At 38.0% G+C, this 12,477-nt stretch overlaps 1 long non-coding RNA gene across 1 annotated transcript; it reads left to right on the top strand.

Moving 5' to 3' along the window:
- The first annotated feature begins 7,718 nt into the window (after positions 1–7,718).
- On the top strand, positions 7,719–12,212 carry LOC139182626 (uncharacterized). The gene is made up of 3 exons (XR_011566144.1): positions 7,719–7,826; positions 10,206–10,602; positions 12,005–12,212. It is a non-coding gene; the product is annotated as an uncharacterized lncRNA (long non-coding RNA).
- Positions 12,213–12,477: the final 265 nt, after the last annotated feature.

Here is a 12,477-nt window from a genome sequence, read left to right as displayed (position 1 = left end):
TTATCTAAGTAATACATATACATTGTTTAAAGTTTAAACTATGTCATTTAAGATTTATAATGAAGAATATATTTCTTTGTATGTATCTCCTTCCCTAAACTTTTAGCTGTTGCTTTTGGTAATTGCATTTAAAACAGTATGCTTATATTATTTCTTAATTTATCATTTTAGACATATCTAGAAAAGTCCTACTATAAAAGAAGATGAGTTAGACTCCTTCTATCTCACACATTCCTATGGTCCCTCTTTCCAATCTTTGAATACAGTACTGATTTTTAATTAAATACATTGGATGTTTTTCTTATTATAAAAATGTATTATTCACTGAGGAACCAAATGTGTATGTTATGATTAGATTTCCTCCCTTGTGCAACTGCCCTCCCCCCCCGCCCCCCTGCCCCCGCCACTCCTTTACTTAGTTTTCTATCACATTATCCAACAGAACTTTTAAAACTTCATATACCTGCTGAAACAAACCAGGCATTCCTGGTTAAACATACCAGGCCTGTGGACATATCTCTCCTAGCCTCCATCTAGACTAACTGCCTTCTCAGCCTGCTCTACAGGACTTTCCATTGTCCCACACTATGTTAGCTCATCTGTGTCTCAAATATCATGTCTTCTTTTTTCCTGATATGTCCTTTCATTTTGGTGGAGTATATCTTTTATTACACTGCTGTTTGCTTAACCAATATCCATTATCCTCGTCTTACCATCTAATGAAATTCTTATATTACTAGGTTTAGGAAATAACAAAGCTATGTTTCCCAGGCTGCCTTATGGATGGGTATGGTTAATGACATATAAATATGCGAGATTTCTAAGACAGTTTTTGCCCTCTGTGCTTTCTTCTTTCTTCCTCTTTCTTCTGCCTGGAATATGGATGTGACAACTGGTGCTCTGACAGCTATAAGTGACTATGAGGATACCTGTACTAATAATATCAATCATAAACATAGAATGAACTATGTCCCTGATGGTTTCTTGAAGTCACATGCTGGCTTGACTTTACCTCTAGACTTATTTTTACTAGTGAAACAAAGAAACAAACCTGTATATGTTTAAGCGGACTGCAGTGGACTCTGTAACTATTACAATTCCTAACTGATAAAATTTCTTCCTAAGACAGAATGAATTGAAGTAATTTTTTAAAGACATTCTGTGTCTGAAATGATTTTATTTCTTCATACAAATTAACTGATAGATTGATTAGGTATCAAATCATAGAAATCACTCTCTAAGACTAATGAATGTGTTATTTCATTGACTTCAGACATTCACTTCTCCTATTGGGAAGAACATTGCCATTCTGATTCTTGACTCTTCTTGGGAGGATCTTTCTTTTGAATTTGGTATTCTGAAACTTCACAGTGATGTGAAATAAAGGATATCTCTTTTAATTAACTATGCTGGGCATTGAATGGATCCTTTTACACTGGAAGTTTGAGTTCTTTAATTCTTATATTATTCATTTAATAATAATTTTGTTGTTTTTCTTCTATTTTCTCTTTCTGGAACTCTCACTCAGATTTGGTCATGGGAATAGTGCTCTAGTTTTCTGATCTTTTCTTTCTGATTTTATTTTTCTTTGTCTTTTGGTTCTATTTTCTGAGCAATTGCCTCAACTTCATTTTCCAGCTCTTCTTTTGGATTTTGAAAAATTTGGGTGCTTTTTCCCCAAGATCTTTCCTGTTCTTGAATTTTCTTTTCTACTTTCTTTACCTTCCCTTCTCCTCTTCTTTCTTTCCCCAGCTCCTTCCTTATCTCATTCTGTCCCTGTCCCTTCCATACACTGATCTTGTTTCAGGGATGCAGTATCTTCTCTTACTCCTGAGGGTATTAATTGTAGCTTATGCTGGTCTGTTATTTATTTTTAGTGTTTTGTTATTGCCTAAAGCGCCTCTTCATGAAAGTGAAAGAGGAGACTGAAAAAGTTGGCTTAAAACTCAACATTCAGAAACTAAGATCATGGCATCTGGTCCCATCACTTCATGGCAAATAGATGGGGAAACAATGGAAACAGTGAGAGACTTTATTTTGAGGGGCTCCAAAATCACTGTGGATGGTGACTGCAGCCAAGAAATTAAAAGACACTTGCTCCTTGGAAGAAAAGCTGACCAACCTAGACAGCATATTTAAAAGCAGAGACTACTTTACCAACAAAGGTCCATCTAGTCAAAGCTATGGTTTTCCCAGTAGTCATGTATGGATGTGAGAGTCTGACTATAAAGAAAGCTGAGAGCCAAAGAAATGATGCTTTTGACCTGTGGTGCTGGAGAAGACTCTTGAGGGTCCCTTGGACTGCAAGGAGATCAAACCAGTCCATCCTAAAGGAAATCAGTCGTGAATATTCATTGGAAGGACTGATGCTGAAGCTGAAACTCCAATATTTTGGCCACCTGATGGGAAGAACTGATTCATTTGAAAAGACCCTGATGCTGGGAAAGATTGAAGGTGGGAGGAGAAGGGGACGACAGAGGATGAGATGGTTGGATGGCATCACCAACACGATGGACGTGAGGTTGAGTAAACTCCAGGAGTTAGAGATGTACAGGGAAGCCTGGTGTGCTGCAGTCCATGGGGTCATAAAGATTCGGACATGATTGAGCAACTGAACTGAACTGATACAATATTTCTTTCCTTTGACTTTCTTTCTTCTCTTTGTGTGTTTGATTCTTGGACTTTCATGTTAGGTGCTTCCCGGATGTAATGATGTTTTTGATGTTTTCATATTTAGGAGCAAGGTGCTAAAAAGTTGACTGAAAGCTGTGCATATACATGTTCATCATTTCATAGAATTTATATAGAATGATTGGTACTTGTATATTCTCCAAATACTCAGCACTTATGGGTCATTTTTATGTGTCATGTAGGGTTTCAGAACAGGCCATCTCAAAACATAGCACTATGACATTATTATTTTGAACTGCAGGCAATTGGGAAGAAGCAGATGCAGGGTAGTTTTCTTCCCTCCCCTGTTTGCCTAAAAGTAGGACATAAATTTGTTAATGTGTCTCCCTTTCCTATACCAAGAAGAGTAGAATTCTTTATCACCAGGAAAGAGCTTTGGACTCTTATCAACCGAGAGATGGACACTAAGAGAAATTTACATAGCAAATTACCAAATGACTCTTATTGTCCTTTAGTTTACCCCCTGTATTTACCTTCCCATAGTTTGTCATCCCTAAAAACCTAAACCTATCTTCCTTTCTCTTGTCATTTCTCCACAAATTTATTATTTTCTTAACATGCTACATAAACCTCAGCTTCTGACCACCTCTTGGAATGACTCATCATTGACTTCTCCCATGTGTATACATGATGCACATGTTAATAATTTTTTTTTCTCTTGTTCGTATATATCTTTCTGTCAGTTTATTTTGCATTCTCAGCCACTGAATATAAGAGAGTAGAGGAATTTTTTCCTCCTCTGTGATCATTTTTGGGACCATTTGATTTCTCCAGAGACAGATTTATCAGTATCCTCCTGCCTGGTTGCCCTCTGTTTAGCTGACTTTTTTTTTTTTTTTTAGGAATGACCATATCTTTATTAAGCTATCATGTGCTAGAGGAGGGGCTCTGTGTGTGAGCAGTGGATATGAGCAGATGGGGAAGGCCTTTGGGAGGGTCACCCTACCCAGTGACCCCCTCTCACTGTGTGCTCCATTCCACTCCTCCAACTTTTTTTAAAGCTGAGTAGTGGACAGGCGGTTTTCTGCTTCAGTAGGTGAAAGTGAAAGTCCCTCAGTTGTGTCTGACTCTCTGCAACCCCATGGACTATACAGTCCATGGAATTCTCCAGGCCAGAATACTGGAGTGGGTAGCCTTTCCCTTCTCCAGGGGATCTTCCCAACCCAGGGATCGAACCCACGTCTCCCACATTGCAGGTGGATTCTTTACCAACGGAGCTAATGGAGGGGGCAGGGAGTTCAGTAGGTAGACTTCCGTTGATCCAGTTTCAGTAGATATCTCTGCCCTGCCTGATTTACTGGAGTCTAGAGACTCTCTGATTCCATTTTTACCCAGTGTCTTGTGGTGGAAGGGGAAGGTAGGTGTTCTGGCTGGTGGATTGGGGAGGGAGCTGGGAATTAGTCTTCTAATGACTTTAAATGTCTCTCCTTTCCCCTCTGCCTTTCTCAGACTCCCACCTTGATCCCATCCTCTCTAGCTCTGAGTGTCTCCAATTTGTGAGTTTTTCTGAGGGTCTGCATTGTGAAGTGGCTTGATTCTCACTTTCATCCCTCTCTGATGGCACTTGCTATTTACTCTTTGTCTTTTCTAATTCCTTGATCCATGTTCCAGTTTCTCAATTTTGTGAACACCTCTTGTCTGCTCTTCCCCTACTGTCTTTGTCTTTTCCCACATGTAGTCCTTTTAGTATGCTTTAAATAGAATAAATTTTTATTTTCAACTTTAAGTTGAGTAGAAGAGCAGAGGAGCTCTTATAAACAAACAGACTGAGGTCAATATGTGATGTGACTCTACTCAAAGTCAATCAGTGGCTGGCAGAATTAGACTAGAACTCTAAAGTTCTGAGTTAATTTCTGTGGTGAGATTTACTGATAAGAAGGTTTAACCAATCATCTTTCATACCCAGGTGGCTCAGTGGTAAAGAACCCACCTGCCAAGTAGGCGATTCAGGTTGAATCCTTGGATTAGAAAGATCTCCTGGAGAAGGAAATAGCAACCCACTCCAGTATTCTTGCCCAGGAAATCCCATGGATAGAGGAGCCTGGCAGGCCACAGTCCATGAGGTTGCAGAGTTGGACATGACTTAGCGACTAAACAACAACAAAGCTTCAACCAATCATCTTTCATAATTGAAGTTAAGAGCCTGACTCTTTCTCCTTCTTTTTAAAATTTTACTTTTAAAACTAGAATCTACTTTGGATTTTCCTACATTCCTTTGGTACAAAGGGTTACGAGAGAGTCTCACGGGGATGTAGACTCCTGGTCACATCAGTAGAAAGCTCTCATCTACTGGGATTCCTAAACATGCAAGTGTGTCTGGACCTACTGAAAAAGACATCGTACCTGTCAGCCCTCCAGGCCCTGCAGAATAAGATGACGGGCTGAGACATCATGGGCTCCAGTTTTAGCAAAAGTAGTTTAGAGGGAGGTAAGAAGAGAGGAAGGGGGCTGGCATGCTCCAGGAAATTAAAGAATGTCTGAACAGTGGAGCAACAAGATGGTAATCACCAGCAGGCTGGCTAATTGAGACTTGACTTACTAGGATGACAGCAGAGGAGGAACCAAGATTAACAGGAGAGGAAAAAAAAGGATCTAATTGGAAGCTGCATTAATTTTTTGAAGAGTCAGATAATGACTGAGAAGCAGAGCAACTCTTCACATAGACAGGCTCATAATGGAAAGGAAATAGAAGATTAATCCACTGTGGATTCTCTACGCTTGGGCTGATTTAATACCCAAAGACCTCTTCTGTGCCTGTCTTCCCTCTCCTCCCTCTCAGAGTCATTTTTGAACTGGAAGGGAAGCGTTTATGTCAAAAGAAACTCGTGGGGCTGAAAAGAGATGATAACTTTGTGGTGTCAGAATAATGACTGTGTGTCACTGCCCCGTGCAAACAACAGAGGCTCAGAACTGCTGAAGCCTTCCCAGGACCTTAGAATAGGCATCCTCATGGGCTGTAAAAGGGTGTCTGCTGGTTAGTTACAACTGAGCCAGGGTCATGGAATCTGAAGCAGTTTCACAAGGAATTTGTCAAAGCTACTTTGCAGGAGCTACAAGTAGAAGTTTGGAGATTTTAAACATAGAAGGAAGCCACAGAAACAGAAGCATATAGAACAGAAAAGGAGCTTACTTGCAGAGAGATTTTGCAAGGGAGCCCAGGCTTTTAATAGCTACTCTCCAAATAAAAGATATTAAAGTTCTTTTAAAAAAATGTTACCAAGATTACTGTAGTATGTTTGTGGTGGGAAAACAGCAGTTGTTACACTTGATTGTAAGGTACTCAAAGGTAATCTTATATCTGGAGACATCAGGACTTCAGAAGTCAGAAATAAAGTTTTTTGTTGCTATGTTTTAATGAGTTGTGACCTAAGGGCTCAACATCTCACTTAAAGGCATACATATTGTGGGTAGTTTTTTTTCCAGACCACAAGTGCATATGGTAATAGAGCAAGTCATGCAATTTTTTTTTTTTTTAGTTTCCCAGTGCCTATGAAGTTATATTTGCACTATACTGCAGTCCATTAAGTATGAGATTGCATTGCATCTAAAACATGTAAATAAAAAGTGCTAACCATCATCTGAATCTTAGCAAGTTATTATTTTTTGCTGATGGAGAGTCTTGCCTCAGTGTTGATAGCTGCTATCTGATCAGGGTGGTGGTTGTGGCAATTTCTTGAAATAAGACAACAGTGAAGTGTAATGCATTGATTTTCTCTCTTCCTTTCATGAACGATTTCTCTGTAGCATACAATACTTCCTAATAGCATTTTACCCACAGTAGAACTTCTTTCAAAATTTAGGTTGACCCTCTCAAACCCTGAAGCTGCTCTATCACAGCTAGGTTTATGTAATATTCTAAATTCTTTGTTGTCATTTCAACAACCCTCACAGCATCTTCACTAGAAGTAGATTCCAATTCAAGAAACTACCTTCTTTGCTCATCGATAAGAAACAACTCATCTTTCATCATGAAATTGCAGCAATTCAGTCACATCTTCAGGCTCCGCATGTAATTCTAGTCCTCTATTTCCACCACATCTGTAGTTACTTCCTCTACTGAAATCTTAAACCCCTCAAAGTCATCTATGAGGATTGGAATCAATTTCTCTTAAACTCCTGTTAATGTTGATATTTTTCTCATGAATCACAAAAGTTCTTAATCACATCCAAAATGGTGACTCCTTTCCAGAAGGCTTTCAATTTACTTTGCCCAGATCCATCAGAGGAATCCCTATCTATAGCAGCTATAGCCTTATGAAATATATTTCTTAATAAGACTTGAAAACTAAAATTACTCCTTGATCCACAGGCTGTGGAATAGATGTTGTGTTAGTAGGCATAAAAACATTAATCACCTGTGCATTTCCTTCAGAATTCTTGAATGGCCAGGTGCATTGTCAATGATCGATAATATTTTTAAATGAATCTTTTGTTTTCTAATAGTAGATCTCAACAATGGACTTAAAATATACAGCAAAGCCTGGATGTGCTGTCATTCAGGCTTTGTTGTGCCATTTATTGAGTGCAGGAAGAGTAGATTTAGCATAATTCTTAAGGGCCCTGGGATTTTCAGAATGGTAAATGAGCAGTAGTCATGTATGAATGTGAGAGTTGGGCAATAAAGAAGGCTGAGCACCAAAGAATTGACGCTTTCAAACTGTGGTGCTGGAGAAGGCTCTTGAGAGTCCCTTGGACAGCAAGAAGATCAAACCAGTCAATCCTAAAGGAAATCAGTCCTGAATATTCTTTGGGAGGACTGATGCTGAAGCTCTAATACTTGGTCTATTAATACTTTGATGCAAAGAACTGACTCATTGAAAAAGATCCTGATGCTGGGAAAGATTGAGGACAGGAGGAGAAGGGGGTGGCAGAGGATGAGATGGTTGGATGGCCTCACCAACTCAATGGCCATGAGTTTGACCAAACTCTGGGAGATGGTGAAGGACAGGGAAGCCTGGCATGCTGCAGTCCATGAGGTCACAAAGAGTAAGAAATGGCTTAGCAACTGAATAACAATAATAAAGAACATTGGCTTCAGCTTAGAGTCATTGTCTGCATTAGCCTCTATCAAGAGGGTCAGCTTGTCCTTTGAAGATTTGAAGCCATGCACTGACTTTTCCTCTCAAGCTGGTGAGGTACTGAATGACATCTTATTCCAAGATAAGGCTGTTTTACGTACATTGAATATCTGTTGTTTAGTGCAGTCATCTTCATTAATTATCTTAGCTAGACCTTCTGGATAACTTGCTGTAGCTTCTAGACCAGCACTTTCTGCTTTTCCTTGCACCTCTGCTAGATTCAAAGTTCTTCTGTGGCTTTGTGACTTCTCTCAGCCTTCACAGAATTGAAGAGAGTTAGGGCCTTGCTCTGGACTAGAGTTGGCTTTAGGAAATGTTGTGGCTGGTTTGATCTTCTATCCAGACCAGTAAAACTTTCTCCAAATCAGCTATAGGCTTCTTTGTTTACTTTATTCATGTGTTCATGGGAGTAGCACTTTTAACTTCCTTCAAGAACTCTTTATTTGCATATACAGCTTGGCTAACTGTTGTAAGAATCCTCGCTTTTACCATCTTGGCTTTCAACATGCCTTCCTCACTGAGTGTAATGATTTCTAAATTTGGATTTAAAGTGAGAGACATGTGACTCTTCCTTTGCTTGAAACTTAGAGGTCATTGTAGGGTTATTAATTGGCCTAATTTCAATATTGTTGTGTCTCAGAGAATAGGAAGGGCTGAGGAGAAGGAAAGAGATGGGAAAACATCTGATCAGTGGAGCACTCAGAACATACACAACATGTATCGTTTGCTGGCTTTTATGGGTATGGTTCATGGTGCCCCAAAATAATTATGATAATAACATCAAAGATCACAGATCACCATGACAAATGTAAAAATGATGAAGCTGGAAATATTGTGAAGATTACCTAAATGTGACACAGAGACATGAAGTGAGCAAATGCTGTTGGAAAAATGGCACCAATGGGCTTGCTCAACTCAGGGTTGCCACAAGTCTTCAATTTATGAAAAGCATAATATCTTCAAAATGCAATAAAGCAAAGTGTGAGAAAAAATGAGGTATGACTGTATTTTGAGAATCAAGCTAAAATGGGCAAAGCTGGGTTTGCTTCTTGTTTTGTTGTTATTGCTGTTCTTAGGTACGAAGTACTTTCTAGCAGGGGGCACTGGGAATGTTTTGCAGTTACTCACTAAGGAGGCAGAGCAGGGTGTCAGTTTCGCTTTCAGACCCTCCATACTGATTTGCTCACATACTTTTACTTAGCACTTTTATCATTCACATCATTAATCTGATATTTCTTTTTATCTAGCTGGTTTACAAAGATAGATGTAATGAGGAATGTTAATTAATGCACAAATACCTGCTTATGATGCAGTTAATAAAACTAGAGTCATAAGATCCTAAAGCTTGGGAGTTAGTTTGTGTCTGAAAGTTTTATAAAACTTTTAGGGCTGAACCGTTTTCCTTTTTATGTGCTAGAAGCATTTTTATTGCCTTTATCAATTTGTCTACTGAAACCAAGAGCCGTCCAATTCTCTTCTCCCAGGTTTCACCTGCAGTACCACTTTTCCTGGCCAGCTAGGACATAATATTCTTTACCATCAGTAAATCTAGGATTTCATAAGCCACAAAACAGGTGGCACATCAATTTTTTGTAGAAAATTTATAGGCATCATTTTCTCATATAATATGTAGTTCCTGCTCCTTAATCGTCAGCTTATCATATCCAATTAAATGAGATTTATTTTTCTATGTGACATTTATAGAATGGTCAAGATTATAAATCCAGTTTTTCTAATTATATTCGAGTAGAAAGAAGGGCCTATTCTTACTAAAAATTTGTAAATAACGTGGTCTTAGAAAATAAAAAAATTAGTAAGCACTTCACATAATATTTAATCATTGTGATCTCTATTTTGAGTTGTTTTCTAGAAAAGAATCATCAATTTATGTCATTTTTCCAGAATCATAAATCTTAGATTTTTAAATTTATTTATTAGTTTATAATCTTATTAAGATCTTTTGTAGAATTTTTTCCCTGAATTTTGAGAGTTTGGTTGTAGTAAGATACCATTTAAAGAGTATTTCATTTTAATTTAATATGTGTATATGCCTATGTATATATGTATCCTTCCTTCTTTGTGTGTGCTCACTCATGTCTGACTCTTTGTGACCCCATGGAATGTACCCTGTCAGACTCCTCTGTCCATGGGATTTTCCCAGCAAGAGTCCTGGAGTGAGTTGCCATTTGCTTCTCCAGGAGATCTTCCTGACCCTGGGATTGAACCTGCACCCCCTGCATTGGCAGGTGGATTCTTTACTACTGCCCCTCCTGGGAAGCCCAATATAGCCTATTAAACTGAAGTTTAGAGATATTTCAATAAGAATTAAGAAGGAATTTCTCGTATAACTATTAAAAATATGCTATTAATCACAACTGAGTGAGTTTCATTTGTTCCTGTGTAATTAATTCTTGTTTTTCTGATCTTGGGTTGCAGGCCAATTTTGATGAATTTCTCTGCTTCTGGACCAAGGATCCAGACTTACACCTTTGGTACAGACACAGACGCCTGTTGGTGATGGCAGTGTCAGCATACCCTGGAAAGCCTACACCCGTTAGTCCGTTACTTTAATATTACTAGTTAAGAGAACATGGGACATACTGAGGCTATTTTAATATTTCTTCTAGAAGACTCAACTGTCTCATATGTAGTTTGTAGCAGGAACTTTTAGTCAACTTTGAAGAAAAACACCTGCCAGTGACATGGTTGATAACAAACAACAATAATATCACGTACAAGGCTGATGGACTCCGCTCTCAGTGTATAATATGTTATGGAATTTACAAGGTGTTAATCAATGACTACCCTACAATAAAAATATACGGTGGACAAGGTGGGCATTGACAAATATGCAGGGCCTTTTAAGTCAAACTGCAAGGTGTTATAATTGTTCCTAATTAGTAAGGATATTTAAACACACAAACAAAATTTTAATTTTTGGAAAAGTGTTTTTTGGGAGTTATTGTGCCAGTCTTTGAACATGACCAACAGTATATTTCTATCCAGTTTAAAAGATATTCAGTTTTAAAATATATTAATATTAATAACATTTCATTTGTGTATAATTAACTTAGGAAAGTTGTGCTTCTCTTTGGAAAATCTCAGCTCCTTTACTACTGTGGACTTTGATAAATACTGTGGATGTACATAAAAATGTGGAGATTTTCCAACAATATTTACCAACATATTATTTCTAGTAATTCTTCTTTTGTAAGGAAGGGAAGCAAATCTTTGATATTATCCAAACTGGAAAATTCCAAAGGCTAGTTTATATTATAAGGATGAATTATTATTTTTTTTAAATGTGAGGCCTAAATTGGGAAAGGCACTATCCAAAATATTTATCAGAGAAAGTAAGATATGAGCTTTAGTCATAGGTGACTAAAGGCAGAAAATGATTAGACTCAGACAAAATAGGAAATAACAAAGCAAACTATTAGAAATTCTAGCCTTTTCAAAAGTAGACTTTTGTTCAAACTGACTCAAAAACAAATAAAGCAAGTACAGAGAGTTATGATGTTACTGAGTACAGAGAAGGTATAGAATGGTCTTTATTGTTTCTTGATAAGAGCGAACTGTTACCCAAAGATCAATCTGTCGTGTTCTCAGGAAGAGTACTAAATTCTAGTTTTACTCTTTTTGTATATTACTCACGTGACATTTTTCTTTAAAGGATTTGCAGCCTTTTATCTGTCTGGGGTCCACAAGCTGGGGCCCACAGGTCAAATCTGGCCACATTGATTTGTTTACTTGTCCCTGGAAGCTTTGGGGACTTAACAGGAGTTAAATAGTTACAACAGAGACTGTGACCTAGACAAATGAAAATGTTTACTCTCTGGCCCTTAACAGAAAAAGGTTATCAGTCCCTGAATCCTATCTTACACATGAATCCATCAAAATTGAGGCACCTTTGGTAAACATTTTAGTACTTACAAACTCATTATTTGCAGATATAAAACAAAGGAAAATGCAATTCATTTTCCCTCTGTTCTTTTACAACTTGATTTTTATTCCTTCAAATCAAAACTTGGTTTTTACTACTTCATTTCACATTCTTGAATGATCAAATTTTAGGACAAAATCTTTTTTTCCTGTATAAATCAATAGACAAATCACATCCACCATTTATTAATATAAATGTATTCATCTTGCTTTGTAATGATTACCCATAGTGTAGTTTCAATCTCTTCTGTTGGTTTCAACTTCTAACACAGGTAATTGACTTCCTTCTACAGGCACAGAGGCTTCTGGGAAGCAGGTAGCTGAGAATAGTTCAGCAACACAAGCACCCTGCTCACCAGCAGAGTTCCAGCTTGGGCTGCTATGCCTCATGTACCCCCATGGTATACATTTGTCTGTGGTCACCTACATCTGTTTCATCCTTCTTAAGGCAGAAAAAATAGCATGTCTGCCAATATGCCTCCAAAGTATTTGCACAGCCTTGGTCACCTGTAAAGTGATAGCTTTTCTTATAAGTAAAAGCTAAAGCAAAAGTTGCTCAGTTGTGTCTGACTCTTTGTGACCCCATAGACTGTAACCCACCAGGCTCCTCTGTCCATGGGGTTTCCCAGGCAAGAATAGCGGAGTGGGTAGCCATTCCCTTCTCCCTATCGTAGGCAGATTCTTTACGATCTGAGCCACAAAATGATATAAAGTTGGTATTCTGTATATAATGCTTGGTATTTTTGCATTCACTCTATTTTAATGA

Source organism: Bos indicus, chromosome 4 (genome assembly GCF_029378745.1).
Source record: "Bos indicus isolate NIAB-ARS_2022 breed Sahiwal x Tharparkar chromosome 4, NIAB-ARS_B.indTharparkar_mat_pri_1.0, whole genome shotgun sequence".
Taxonomy (NCBI): Eukaryota; Metazoa; Chordata; class Mammalia; order Artiodactyla; family Bovidae; genus Bos; species Bos indicus.
Note: the sequence above shows the minus strand (reverse complement) of the source record. Positions and strands in the feature narration are given on the sequence as shown.